General features: G+C 35.3%; 1 protein-coding gene across 1 annotated transcript in view; it reads left to right on the plus strand.

Annotated features, from left to right (window-relative positions):
- LOC129236403 (uncharacterized) overlaps nucleotides 1-13,959 on the plus strand; it is a 391,692-nt gene that overhangs the window by 201,379 nt on the left and 176,354 nt on the right. The gene's annotated exons all lie outside the window — the stretch shown is intronic.

The following is a 13,959-nucleotide window of genomic DNA, read 5'->3' on the forward strand; positions in this document are numbered from 1 at the left end:
GAACCAAAAATACCTTTTTATTTCAACGAATATCGTTTCATTATCCCAACGCCGAGTACGGGCGCGAGATTCGAAAGACAAAATCAAGTCAAAAACACACACATAGAAATGATTTTCATTTACCTATCCTACTTTTGCAAGTCCACATTTCGCAAGTGCACAGTAAATTAATAACAAAAAAAATTTATTTTTCGTATTCATTTTTATTTTATTTTTGTTATAGTCAAGTTAAGATTTTTACGAGCTTCTATAAAAACATATCTTTATTTTGAAGATAAATCTTCATTTCTGGCAACACTGCATCCGTGCGAGATTTGCTCCCACCATTCTGCAATTGAAAATTATGCCTCAAAAGAAGCTCCATAAGCAGGTTCGTGATCAACCCGAGTGCTAACATAAGTAAGTTTTAGAATCACGACTGAAGCTGCAGCTCCTTCTAAACCATCTTTACTCAACATAGTTCAAAACAAACTATGCAAGATGAATCCAGCTCACTAGGGCAGTGGTGGTCAAATCTCACACAGATTCAGTTAAAATAGAGTAACAGAGTAATGCTGTGCTGTGTAACTGATTTCTAAAGGATCGAAGGCGTGTTCCCCCTCAAATGTAAACGTTCGATTAGAGAAGGTCTTCAACTCAGATTTGTTCTTTCTCACAAGTTTAACGGCTCTAGATACTGTAGAATTATGGGTACGCCCCTTCTGTTAGGTATTTGGTCGAGCTCCTCTTCCTATTGGTGGTGTGCGTGTTGATGTTGTTCCGAAAATGAGGGGTCCTACAGTTTTAAGTCGACTTCGAATGACAGATAGTTGTTATGAGTTGCATTTTAATTGCAGAAATACACTCGGAGGTGTGTCGTTGCCAGCCGAGGGCCGACCGCTTTTTGAGAATAAATTTTTCTATAATTTCTGCTGTATCGCAGAAACGCACCAACTCATTCGGCTACGGCAGCCGCCTCTTATTTAACCAAATATTACCCCAATTGAGGCCTTTTGTCAACCTCTTTTTTCTCTTCCTTAATATGAATTTCTGTCGAGCAATGCGAACAACCTGCCCCATAGTCCCAAGGGCACTTGTCCAATTGACTTTAGCCATAACTTCGGCAACTTGATTCCGTTGCCGATGCGCTTCAATGCGCACAAAATGAAATTCTTACGCGATTTTTTTTCGTTTGTTTTTACCGTCATTTACATTTAAATTGAAAGAAAAATAAGAAGATGTCTACGAAGAGGCAATGTGGAAAACAGGCAGCACAAACACATACGAAGGCTCGCCAGCAATAACAGATGCAAAGAAAAACACGAAAAATAAAAGTAATATTATAAAATCACCAGCGAGCAGCGCACAAACAGAAAAGTAGCAAAAACATATGTACACACAAAGATCCGCACCAACACCATGAAACGCGCTTGCATATTCGCCACTAGCACGCACATTTTCGTATTAAAACTTTCCTATTTATTCCCATTAACGTTTCTGAATCGAAAGTCGGTGAATGTCATTGCGAATTTCGATGGAGAATCATCGAAGTTAAGCATACAGCTGCAGGAGCTGCTGCGAGTGCGAGAGACTGAGTATACCTATACTAAATAACACTCATGTAATTTTATGAACGTATGTATGTGTGCGTATTCACTTAGAGGTGAAATGATGCGAATTGCTTTTTTGTCAGTTGTATCTTTCACGTAAGACATTGTAAGCAGAGATGCGTGTATAAAATTAATGGAAAAAGCATTTCTCTTTCGTAGAAGACGTTTTTAGATTTGTCAAATTTTTAGTATTATCTAATTATTGTAATTCCAACAACTTCTACACCTAACAAGCGACACTCAGCTACGTGCAGCAAAATAACTTACATAAAAGCAATACATTTGATTTATATTTTTTTTTTTTTAGATATTATATGATATATTTACCCGAAGGCGACAAAAATAATTTACGAGCAGCACATATGCATGCAATTACCACAATTACCCCCTACACTCAAACGTATCTGAAAATCAGCATTTCAACTTGGAATTACATATTTATTAACGCCACTGACTTGTATACTTGCATGTGTACACCGAAGTTCGTCGCTTTGACGGCCAATCTGCCAAGAAGCAAATGGGTGGACTCATCACGCGGTCCCTCAATCGCCATTTAGTACGCAATAACAATGAATCATTTTATTTTATTGGCCACTCATGTACGTAATTGTTTCCCCAACGCTGATTATGAGTTGTTGCTTTTATGAATTTGTGAGCTGGCCATTTTCTACCAGTCATATTGCAATATTTTGCTCTTCTTCCTCTCATATACTTGCAGTTCATACGCAAAAATTATGACTGGCTCAAAGAGCAGCGCTGATCAGCATCATAATTGAAAAATTGGATAAAATATTGGAAATATGGGGTCTAGGCTAATACATAAATATAATATATATGTAAGTAATTGTGTATACATACATATGTATTTGTACTAGAAGCTGACATCGTTTAAGCTTTCACCTCAAGAATGATATATTATGGGATTTGGCTATTCGAAGCAGCACTGCGAGAGTAATTGTGGCTGTTCTCGCTCATTTCACAAAAATGATGGAAAGAAGATTGCGCCCATCAGCGAGTGCGTGACGTCACCATTGCCAAGTTGTGCCGTGTTGCCAACCATTTGCTCTTCACAATAGATTTAGTGCTTTTTTATACCCAAAATGCGAAAATTTTTAAGTCTGGTGTTTGTTTCTTTTTGTTTTTAATTTAAAGCTACTGAAAGTGTAAGTTAAATAAGAGCTGTATTATTAAGAGGTCACTCTGAGAAGTTTTTAGTACTATTGAAAATTTGTTGATTCTTATAAAGCTTGATATTTTGAAAGTGCAAATTTATTTTTTGGCTCCTTTTAAGTTAATGTAAGAATATTAAATGTTCTTCTCTCAACTCTTCTAAAGATTGAAAACCCTTGACACATTTTAAAAAGCGTTTGAATTTACTGAATGTGAATTAAAGCCATAGATGTGTAATCGTTTCGTCCGGTCCTTAATCCTTAGTGGGACATAGGGCATCAAGAGGTGTATTCATAGTAAAAATAAGCAAAAAAATGCCAGAAAATACTGAAAATACCATAACGACGTTTTTACAAAAAGAGTACCTTATTTTGTTATATAACCTTGAATATAGCAAATAAGTCGTTCCCTTAACAAAAGAGTTTCTTTTAATAAAAAAACTCATAAATTAAATTGTAGTTAAACGTAACACTTTTATTTAAAAAACGCACATTTCAAAGACATTTTGTCATGCATACAAAGTTTTTTTAAGAAATTCAATAAAAATTTGGTGTTTTAGTTTCTTTAAATGGGCATTTTAGTGCGTTTCTATATCGAAAGCAGTAGCGAGAGAGAGATTTGGCTGCCGGAAGGCGAAGAATATCAACAATAACCGCCATAACGGACAATGTGAACAGATGTTAGAAAAAAAGTAAAGCTAAATAAAACTGAGTGAATTATTGAACTAATTCTTAAAAAATGTATATTTTTTTCAAAATAAGTAATGTTTGTTAATTTTTTTAATTAGAAAAGGATAGAAAAATATTATGAAGAAAGAACTAAAACTCCGAGACTAAATAACAAAAAATTAAAATGCAAAATCAAGTTACGAAAATGGTAATCTGGCCATACTGGTGCTAATACGAAGGCGCGCATGGCCAAATTTGTTGAGAGCAAAGTAATGGTACCACGATAGGCGCCATCGCATTATTATTTCCATCATGATGTTGACCATACCTTTTTATTCCGAAAATTGTACGAGTTAACATCTCCTTCCGGAAATAGAATATACTTGAAAATACTCAGCACATACTGTAGCTGGAGTCCAGCATTCGCTAAACTCCCTTAAACAGGTGTGTATTAGGCGGTGAGAAAAAATTATTGCTAAGCAAATAACTCAACGTGTTATTTGCTTAAAATAATAGATTGCATAAGTGAGCGGATTATCTGGTCATAAGAGGTGGGAATCAGTGGAAAGACTTTACAAATTTGTATAGTAGTAGATAAGCTTTAAAATTATGATAGATTAAAAAAAGTTCTTGATTTACCTACAAAAGCTAAAGTACGAAGTGTTTAAGTTTATCACATTTTTTATAGTTCATTAAATTTTGAATACTTTAAAATTTCTAATAAATATAAAAGAAAAACAAACTCATATACGAGTATTTGCATCCAGTGGATCACAGCCAAAATGATGTAGCAATTAAGTGTGGCAATATTTGTTTACGAAATGAGGTTGTATCTGTAAGGCAAATAAGATTAAATTTGCAAAACAAAAATGGAATAATCTGTTGAGAAAAAAAAAAAACAAATTGCGTAGTTTGCTTGAAAAGACCCATGACGAACATTTATCATCGAAAATGGCATGCGAATATTGGTTTAAACGGAACAAACGCAGTGACTTCGACACTGATAGAAGGGAGCAAGACCAGACGGAAGGCCAATAATATTTGAGAGCTAGCATTACCGGACTCTAACTTAACATAACTCGCCCAGGTATCCCAGTGGTGTCTGTAGTTTTCGCAGAATTTTCGATTTTTTTCACAGTTCTTAAATTCTTATAAAGGCTCTACGTATTAATAAGTCTTAACTATTTCCTTATTAACTTTTTAATTTCAAAAAACAAACACTAATGCCAAAAACAACACACTAATGCTGCCACAGCCACCGTATTCCCCAGAGTTGGCCCCCTGTGACTTTTTCTTGTTCCCGAAACTGAAGAGGCCCATGAAAGGACGACGCTACGCAACGATTGACGAGATAAAGACGGCATCGAAAGAGGAGGATTACTTTGAAGGGGGCAAAATAGATATTAATGAATAAATAAATAAATTTTGAAAAAACACAAAATTCGCTATACTTTTTGAACACACCTCGTATCTGTCAATAACAAGCTAAATGCGAGTAAACCAACCTGTAAAGAGGGCATGTGTCCCACAAACCAAGTCAAATTTGAAAATCGGATATATAGGATTTTTCAGTAAGAGCGCTTCAACTTTTGAACTTTTTTGAATAAAACACAAACGGCTTGACTTTTTTAACTAATTTTTTTTTATTATCGAGTTTGAACATATACATTTAAGTATGAAATTCGATTTCTTTTGCATGACCACCGCGTGCACGTTTTACGAAGTACAATCGTTGAACCCAATTTTCGACCACTCTTTTACATAAATCGGCCGAAATTCCAGCAATTTCGCGTTCAATATTGGCTCTGAGCTCACAAATCGTCGCCGGCTTGTTATTGTAGACCAATGACTTCACATAACCCCAAAACGGGACGGCTTGTTAAATGGACCGTAAAATGGCGTATATCTTTCATTCTACAAGGTGCTATAATTTCTGCAAATGACGCCGTACATCAATCATATTTAACAGCTGTGAACTAGACAGTTGCAGTATATAAACAGGCAAGCAATAAAACGCGTAAAAGGTCAAAACAAAAATTTTCGTCGCTGAAAATAGTTTGTTTTATAGTAAAAAAATTTTCAAAAAGAAGATTTCATGATTATTTTTTGCCACGTTGTATAACAAAGGCCACAATAATTCAGCTTACACACTTTGCATAAGATTTATAAAATTTTTAAATTTTCATTACAATTTTTAATTGGAACTAACCCTTTACCGCATATGGGGCCATATATGGTATTTGCAGTTTGGATTTAATTTTATTACCAAATTAATTATTATCAAATAATTGGAACTATTATAATGCATCAAATATATATTTAGCAATAATAAAACGGAAAAGTCGTGTACGATTTCATGACATTTCGAAATAATTTCACACCTTTTGGGTGAGAAGGCAGAGTTGAAGTGCGAGTGATACATTTAAAAAAGCAATAACAGAGTAAGCCATAAATACCTTTTGACAAGAAAATATTTTGATGAAATCGATATATAAGTACTCATCTTTCGCAACGGATAATAATTTTCCCACTTTTCAACTGTTTTCTATACTTTACAACTAGTTTTTACAAATGCTTCCGTAAAAAAAAACTAAAAACGTCTTTCATTATAATTTTTTTAGTATGATTTATTGATATTTAAATGAAGCTATTGCCATCGTGAAATTACTAAAAAAATTGGATACGTTGTTTCATAACCCATTAAATTGCAATGTAGTAAAGGGCAAGTTTGAAGTCTTTTAAAATTTAACGAGATTTTTGGTAATTTTTCTCCCATGATGCAGTTTTGCATTTTCTTAGTATAAAAAAAATGTTGTGCATGGAAAAAATGCGCAATACCTTCAGTGTTATGGATACTATTATTGACTTTACTAGTGTTTCAAAGGTTTTTAGTTAGTATAAAAAATTAACCGGAACAGTCAACCATGGCTTCTCGAGTTACACAGCTCAGTATGTGAGTGATCAGTAAGAAAGCGTATGATCTCGGCAAAAAACTGATAATATCCCCTTCCTCTCTATTACACAGACTGTCCTGCTTCATCCTGCAACTTCAAAAATCATGCGATATCCATGCTCACTAGGGCATCAGCATCATTGAGGGCCGTGTTCTTAAAAAACAGTTATAGTAATTTTAAGTTTTAATAGCTAAGCAGTGTTCTATAATTCATTAAACTCCGTTTTCTAAGTAACGTAAAACTTAACGTTTTAGTCAGTAAGCACCTTTAAGCTGTTACCACACAGGGATCAGTCTAGAACACTGCAGAATTGCAAAGTATTTTGTGACAAGGCCGAACCGAAAATTGTCGAACTTTCTTGTAAAACTTGGAAGAAAAGGCGTTCGGTTGATGGTCGGTATTATTACAGGATACAAGTCATGATATCAGCATATGACCACCATTGGAATCACTGAGGACCCGATTTGCCTGCCTTGCTTAGAGGAGGCAAATAGCACTAAGCATTTTTTCTGTCTTTGAGTACTTTCTCTGTCTACTGCGTTTCCTAGATCAAAGCTACGAATTTTTAAGAAGTATGTTCTTTCTCTTTTCTTTTCTATCTATTTTCCTCCCTTTTACTTTCCAGAGCTTTGAATATAATGGGCTATTTAGCCTAAGCGTTTTAGGAGTTACGAATCTATCGGTGCTTCTTGGATCGCCTTTTTCAAGAATCTTTGTAATTTATTGACTTTAGAAATAAATAAATAAATGAATAAATAAATAAATAAATAAATAAATAAAAGAAACAAAATTGTTTAAATTAAATATTTATTTTCAATTCAATTTTTATTGGTGTTTCTTTGTACTCAAAATTAATTCAATTTGTTTTTGAATAACTTTTTACTAATTAAAAAAATATATTTTGAGTGATGGAAATCTTTATTTGGACCTCCAGCGTTTCATTGCTTGTCTGATTGCATACTGCAGCTGGCACAAGTGTCAACTATGATTGACGTACGACGCCATTTGCAAAAATTATAAATTTCCTGCTTAAGCGATAATTTGGTGCCACCTTGTATATCGAATGCTCATTCCAGTAAGTTACTTTCATCTACATAGAAAATGCTTCATCAGGAAAAACTCGTACATTTGCGTTTTTAGTTATTTCCAATACCTAAGCACACATATACTAACCCTTACTTACTCACACTCACACTCACATAAAATGATGCATATACGTACGCTAATATAAATTCTTAAATCAACACTCAAAGCAATGGGTTCCCTTCTAAGCCCATCCATATGCATGTATATATGTATGTACATGCGCGTATGTAGAAAATGATTGAAGAGCTTAGTGTATGGGATACGGGTTGGCTGCGTAATAAATGTGATCCTTAAGGATACGCACATGTAATGGCGAAAAATCCTATGTGATTATGGGCAAAACGTGATGATGAACGTGACATTGAAAAGTAATAAATTTCGGACGCTTGCAGTCATTGATTACTTTTCTTGTTGGTGTTGTTCTTATTGCGTGTGCCAAAGACATTGTTGTCGTAATGTTTGACTTATTGACTGTGCGTGTCTTTTACAGTCGGAGGTTTTATTGCATAAACGTGTTTGCTATTACATACACACAAACAAGCCGTAATAAATAATGGGTGCGTATGAGAAAATATTTACTAGTATGTGTGCACATACATATGTACATATACGTGTGTGTGATAAATCTACCAGTAAAATTTTGTGTAAGCAAAGATTTGTGCATTGTTGGCTACTGAAAATGGCAATTTTTTTGTTTACACTCCAACCCATACATATTCAATTATATGCGCAACACAGCCCCTATGCCGAATTGGCTTAATACTGGATAACTTATAATTATAACTACTTTGCTTTCTTTAAAAGTTTCCTTCTCCAATTCTTATATGCAAATGGTTAATTTTTGCACACGATGCCTTCGAAAGTATGGATTGCCTTCGCGCAATCCTTTTCTCGGCAGTTTAGTTCTAAGCTAAGTAATACCATCTGCAACCTCTTTTTGATTATTGAATGTGACCAACTATGTATATGAACAGCATATATTTCACTAAAAGTTTTTATTCCTGCTCGCGGGGTTGCATTCATGGAGCTTTCGTGCAGGAGCAATGTCCAGACGACATTTCTCTAAGCCTCGTATATATCTCTCCATTCGCAAGCTGGAGTTTGATTCCCGTGCATGGGCAATTCCACCAAGTAAGTAGATTTGAGCGAGAGGAAAATCTATACCGATGCTAGTACCTCTGTTTTTGTTGTTGTAGCAGCATAAACATTCCCCATACTTACGGGGAATGCTGCTGGAGTGACAGTCCTCGGCCGGATATAAATCCATGTCGTTTCGGTAACGTAGATCCGACTGTCGTGGAAACGCTGGTACCTCTATATTCACTGGCGGTTTCAAAATAGAATCGGGAGTCGCAGCAGGGGTTTTCTCTAAATCAGCCAATATATCTATTTCGCTAAAACTGTCGAATACCGCTAATGTTTTTCAGCAGTAGTCTTTCCGATGCCTGCCCAGCAGAATGCTTAAGGAACGCTATATTTTCCGATAGCCGCGATCAACGCACTGACGACACCATGGTGCAGATCCACATTTGTCAACTTCTGCAAAGAGAAGATAAAATCTCTTGGGTATGCACGTAACAGTTCCTTGAACTAAGTTTCAGGACATAGGAACATACAGGGAATTTAAATTGCTGATGAGCTTATCAGAAAGAGATTAACTGAATTGGTCTCAGAGGTCTCCTATCATCTCTATCATAGGCATCCCTCTGACTATTGGGGGAACATAAAGAGACATAAGGGGCAATTGCACAAGTTTTTTCTCAGAAAAGTGCAGAACAGATGTAGCTCCGTTGCTGTGTACACTATTTCGGAAGCCCTTTGGCTCCAGTACAATGGGCACAGGACGCAGCAAGTTCTGGGGGCTCGTCGACATTAAATTTTTAAAATCGCTGTAGTGGTTCGGTCATTGAACGTTCACACACTCGCAGGAAAGGTAAATTTACCATTTAATTCCCAATGCAGAAGCTATTGGCATCAGAGAAGGAGACTATTGAACACTTTCGTGTAAATTTCCGAGTGTGGCAGCTATACGATTAAGGTGCTCCTTTCTTCGACAGCCTAGAGCAGTGCTCTAAACTAGATCCTATGTATCTTCTGCACCACATCAACAGCTCCGGTTGGTTGTATGCATATATCATATCATATATGTATACCTGTGGAGTGCTCGACTGGTAACTCAACCATTTCACTTACCTACATAAGCCCTGCCTTTATAAGTGGCAACAAAAATTATGTCCGCAATTATTAGTCGATCTCAAAGCTATCTTCAGTTTCCAAATTACTCATTCGAGATTGTTGAAAATTTTAAATTGTCCTTCGCAGGTAGATACCATCCACATTGACTTCGCGAAAGCTTTTGTCAAAGTGTCACATTGTTTGCTTCTGCTGAAATTAACCTCTTTCTTCAAAAATCTAACAGCTTTTAACGAGTAAAAAATTTGTTTCTAGAATTTGGTTTCCGCTCATGAAATTTGTATCTACCTTTCTTACTATTCTCGATTCCAGCTAATTAACTATCCCACACTCGAAGTCAGAGGATCCACTTTAAAGTACTTAATTGTCATTGCCACAATAACTGGATCTATTCTATTTGGCTCTTCTCTTTTAGAAAATTTTGATATTCCCTCTAGACTTCTTGTCCATTCGGAATTCCCTAGAATTTTTTTAAGTAGTTATGGTATCAACGCTCCCATATCTAGAACTTATGCTTAAATAAATGTATTCTTCAATAAATTATATCTTAGAAATTGATATAAAATGAGAGCTGTAAGGGTTGGGATGGCATAAAATAAAAAAAAAAAATACTTATAAAACTATGTATTAAAATACGTGCTATAGCTGTTATTGTTGATGTAATAATTCACCGTTCCGCTCTTCTTTTCTTTCACTTTTTGTTCCCTTAATTTGGCAATTTATAATATCAGCTATAAAATTCGTGAAATCATACTACTGGGAAACCCAAAATTTTCTTTCCCTACAGGGTATCTCATATAAACAATTTGTATGAATTATGCAATATAGGAGTGTGATTACTTATTTGTCATGAATGAGCAAATATAAATAAAAGTAGTCTAGAGAATAGCAGCTGAACTTTCTCCACAAGTTAAATGGATTTTCACTTCATTCCAAGTAAATATTAAAATTAATAGAATTTCAAATTTTCTCAACTGACATGGGCTGTAGAAATAAAAAATAAACTTAAACAGTCTAAAGTCTAATGCATTTTCAATAAACCACTGAAATCAACAAATGAAACTTAATTAAAAATTAAAGCGTTCAGGAAAAAAATTAAAGCGTCAAAGAATTCATAAAGTATAGGTGGAGAATGGAGTAGGGAGAGGAGAGTTCACCCACGTGGTTACGTAATAAAATAAGTAAAATAAGTTTCGACTCGTTAAACCTGCAAATATCTCTGGACATACTTATATATCGGGAGGCAAAAACAAACCAAAGTTTGTGGGGCAATTAAGTTCCACAGTAGGAAAAGAAAAATACCGCTGATTATCAAGGAGGAGATGATATTTGTCTGTGAAGAGTCTTACTCAGTAAAAGTACATATACAAATAAAGTAGATAATCAACTGAAGGCGCTAAGCGCTCAGGCTGGCTGATTGATAAAACGTTCTTGGACATTATTGAAAATGCTGTAGTAGGTGTACACTTGAAAATGAAACAAAGTACACAAAATTTTGATGTATTATGCACGACCTGATACTCTTGGTATGTCTAAGGTCAGCGCAGGATAAATCTCACACCTCTAGCGCAGGTGAGATTTTGAACTAAATTGCTACTGAGTGCATCACTCTTGGTGAAAATAATCCAAAAGTTGCGGCCAAGATCAGGCCAATAACCGACTCTCAGCAAATTTGACAGAATCATCTGATGAGCTGACGTAACTGAGGTTTTGAAGTGGTTCGTGTACGAAAAAGCTGCGAAGCAAAAGCGGGTAGATTTCGGTATCCGAATCCCCTGTGATGTGGAAGCCGAAGTTACTAGCTCAATTTCATTTTTCACGAAGGATGATAGATTTGCAACGTTAGATATAGTTAAGAAACTATGATGAAAAACAAAGTTGTGAGCAGGGAAATGTGTGGCTGCCACGTCACAAGAGAGATTCGACAATCGAATTCTGCACGATAATTTTACACGTATTCACACAATTGTTCAAGCAGCCGTTCTTCCGATAGCAACGAAGTGACAAAGTTTTGATTTTTTTGGTATATCACCAACACAATCTCAGTTTATTTGTTCAATAACCCAACAGAGAATTGTTTGAAACTTGAGGTGGTCACGCGGTATCAATGATACTTTGTCTTATAATCAGTGATTTCCCTACAGGGCAGAAAATCGTCGAACACACAAAACTCTTGTCTTATTTATGCCTCTCACAAACAAACAAAAAATGATACAATATATTGCTACAACGTGAACATATCTTCGAGACGAGTGTGCCAAATAAAAAAATATATAATAATAATAATAAAAAGTCGAATGTACGTATCCCACGAAATGTGAAAATTCACCTTATTTTTTTAACAAACCTCGTATTTGGTACTATCTTGTAGAAGTATCCAAAGACGTTCAGCTGCTAGTACTAGAAGGCAAAATTTAGAATTTGAATTCATTTACTTTTGTAAATAAATAAATATAAAAAATAAAAATTGCAAGGAATCAGTTGTGTTCTGGATAACAAAAGTTTGTATAGCTCTCTGATAGTCGACGTTTATGGGCCTCATCTAATAATGCTCTAAATAGAGTCCGTGCATGCAAAAACCTTTACTCAATCACTCCTGATTATATTTAGTAAGCCATTCTGCTTTGACATCACCCAAGATCAACGCTGATACATCCTTAAGAAAGCCCTTTCAATATAAATTTTTTAAGAATATTATACAATCAAAAGACAAAAAAACGCTTTGTGTTAATTCATAAGAGTTCGTTTTACAGACTTTTGCTTTAACCTTTAACTACTGAGGTGAAATATTTGGACGTAGTTACTGAGGTGGGGGTAAATTTTACCCCTTTATAATCTATAAATAATTTTTGTGAACGAAAAATTTTTTTTAAACTATTTGTTTTTAATTGGAATACTAAAACATATTTTTAAATGAATAGAGTAATAAATTTAAAGAAAACGAACTTTTAGTTTAACAAAACAAGGACTTTATTTCATAGTCACTTTTCTTAAAACTAAAAAAACAGCACTAACATAACTTAAAAAAAATTGTAAGAAAAAATTCAAAACTAGATAAAGGCACTTTTCACAGCCAAATTTATGACATTAGAATCACAAAAAAGAAAACAAACAAAAATTATGTTCAAAAAAAAAAGAAACTGCAGATCAATCTTTTTGGAGGATTTTTACTCATCAAATTCCTTATTTGCACACTTCACGCATACGCGTTTACTGCATCCCATACACATAGGCTTAGTACAAAACAAACAAACATGTGGAGTCTTCCGCGTCAACCTACTAGGGCAAATGTAGCATAACTTTTTCGCAGTTGTGGCCGGCTCTCCTAGAGGGGAAGCTACGGAGTCTGGTCCTAAGATGCTACTTATATTGTCTCGAATTAACCTGGATAGTCGAGGATTATGCTGTCGCCTTTGCAAATGTGGTAAAATCAATTGCCGGCCTAGACTTTTCAAAAAGTTTGCCCTCGATTTATCATCAAACTCAGCACAAGATTGATATATATATTAATATAACGTAAGCATTTGCAGCACTTATATCCAGTAGTCTATAAAAAATTGCGAGTGGCCAGCGTCGCGTACGTCGAGTGGTTGAATATATGGAGCACTTCTTATCAAGTTCATCAACTCCCCCTTTTGTGTTATTATAGTCTGCTATTATTGCCGGCTTTCCACTTTGGATATCGCTTTCTTCCCTGTGATGCATAGAAGATAACAAAAGAACAGCTTTGTTTTTGTGAGGCACATATGATAAAATGGTAGCTTCTTTGGTAAAACCGTACAAACAAGATCCAATTGGTCTGTTTTTATTGGGCTGAAATTTGGGAGGTATTTCCCTTTTATTTTTCTTTAATGTACCCAAGTACGTAAGCTGTCTTTTTTTTAATTCTTCTATAACCTGCATTGAGGAAAACCAATTATCAGCAGTAATATTTCTGTTACTTCCTTCTATAATTTTAGTTAGTCTTAATAAGGCTTGCGTTGGTACTGATAGCCTTTTTTCTTCGGTTGTGGGACCATTTCCGTCAGAATTTTTGCCATGGTATATATAAGTATTTGCAAGGTACTGTGTGCAAGGTACTGCACCTACCGCGAAACGGCACTAACATTTCATCGATGCATCCATGGGCACCAATGTTATGTAGTGGAGTTTTACTGCACCGTGCTGTTTACGCCCAAACGCCCGAAAACACCCGCCCGAATCCACACGCCCGAATGTATATTTCCCCGAATTGACAGTTTCCCGAATTTTTTTGCCCGAACGTCTTCGCCCGAACCCATTTGCCCGAATCCTTTTACC

This window comes from Anastrepha obliqua, chromosome 1 (genome assembly GCF_027943255.1).
Source record: "Anastrepha obliqua isolate idAnaObli1 chromosome 1, idAnaObli1_1.0, whole genome shotgun sequence".
Classification (NCBI taxonomy): Eukaryota; Metazoa; Arthropoda; class Insecta; order Diptera; family Tephritidae; genus Anastrepha; species Anastrepha obliqua.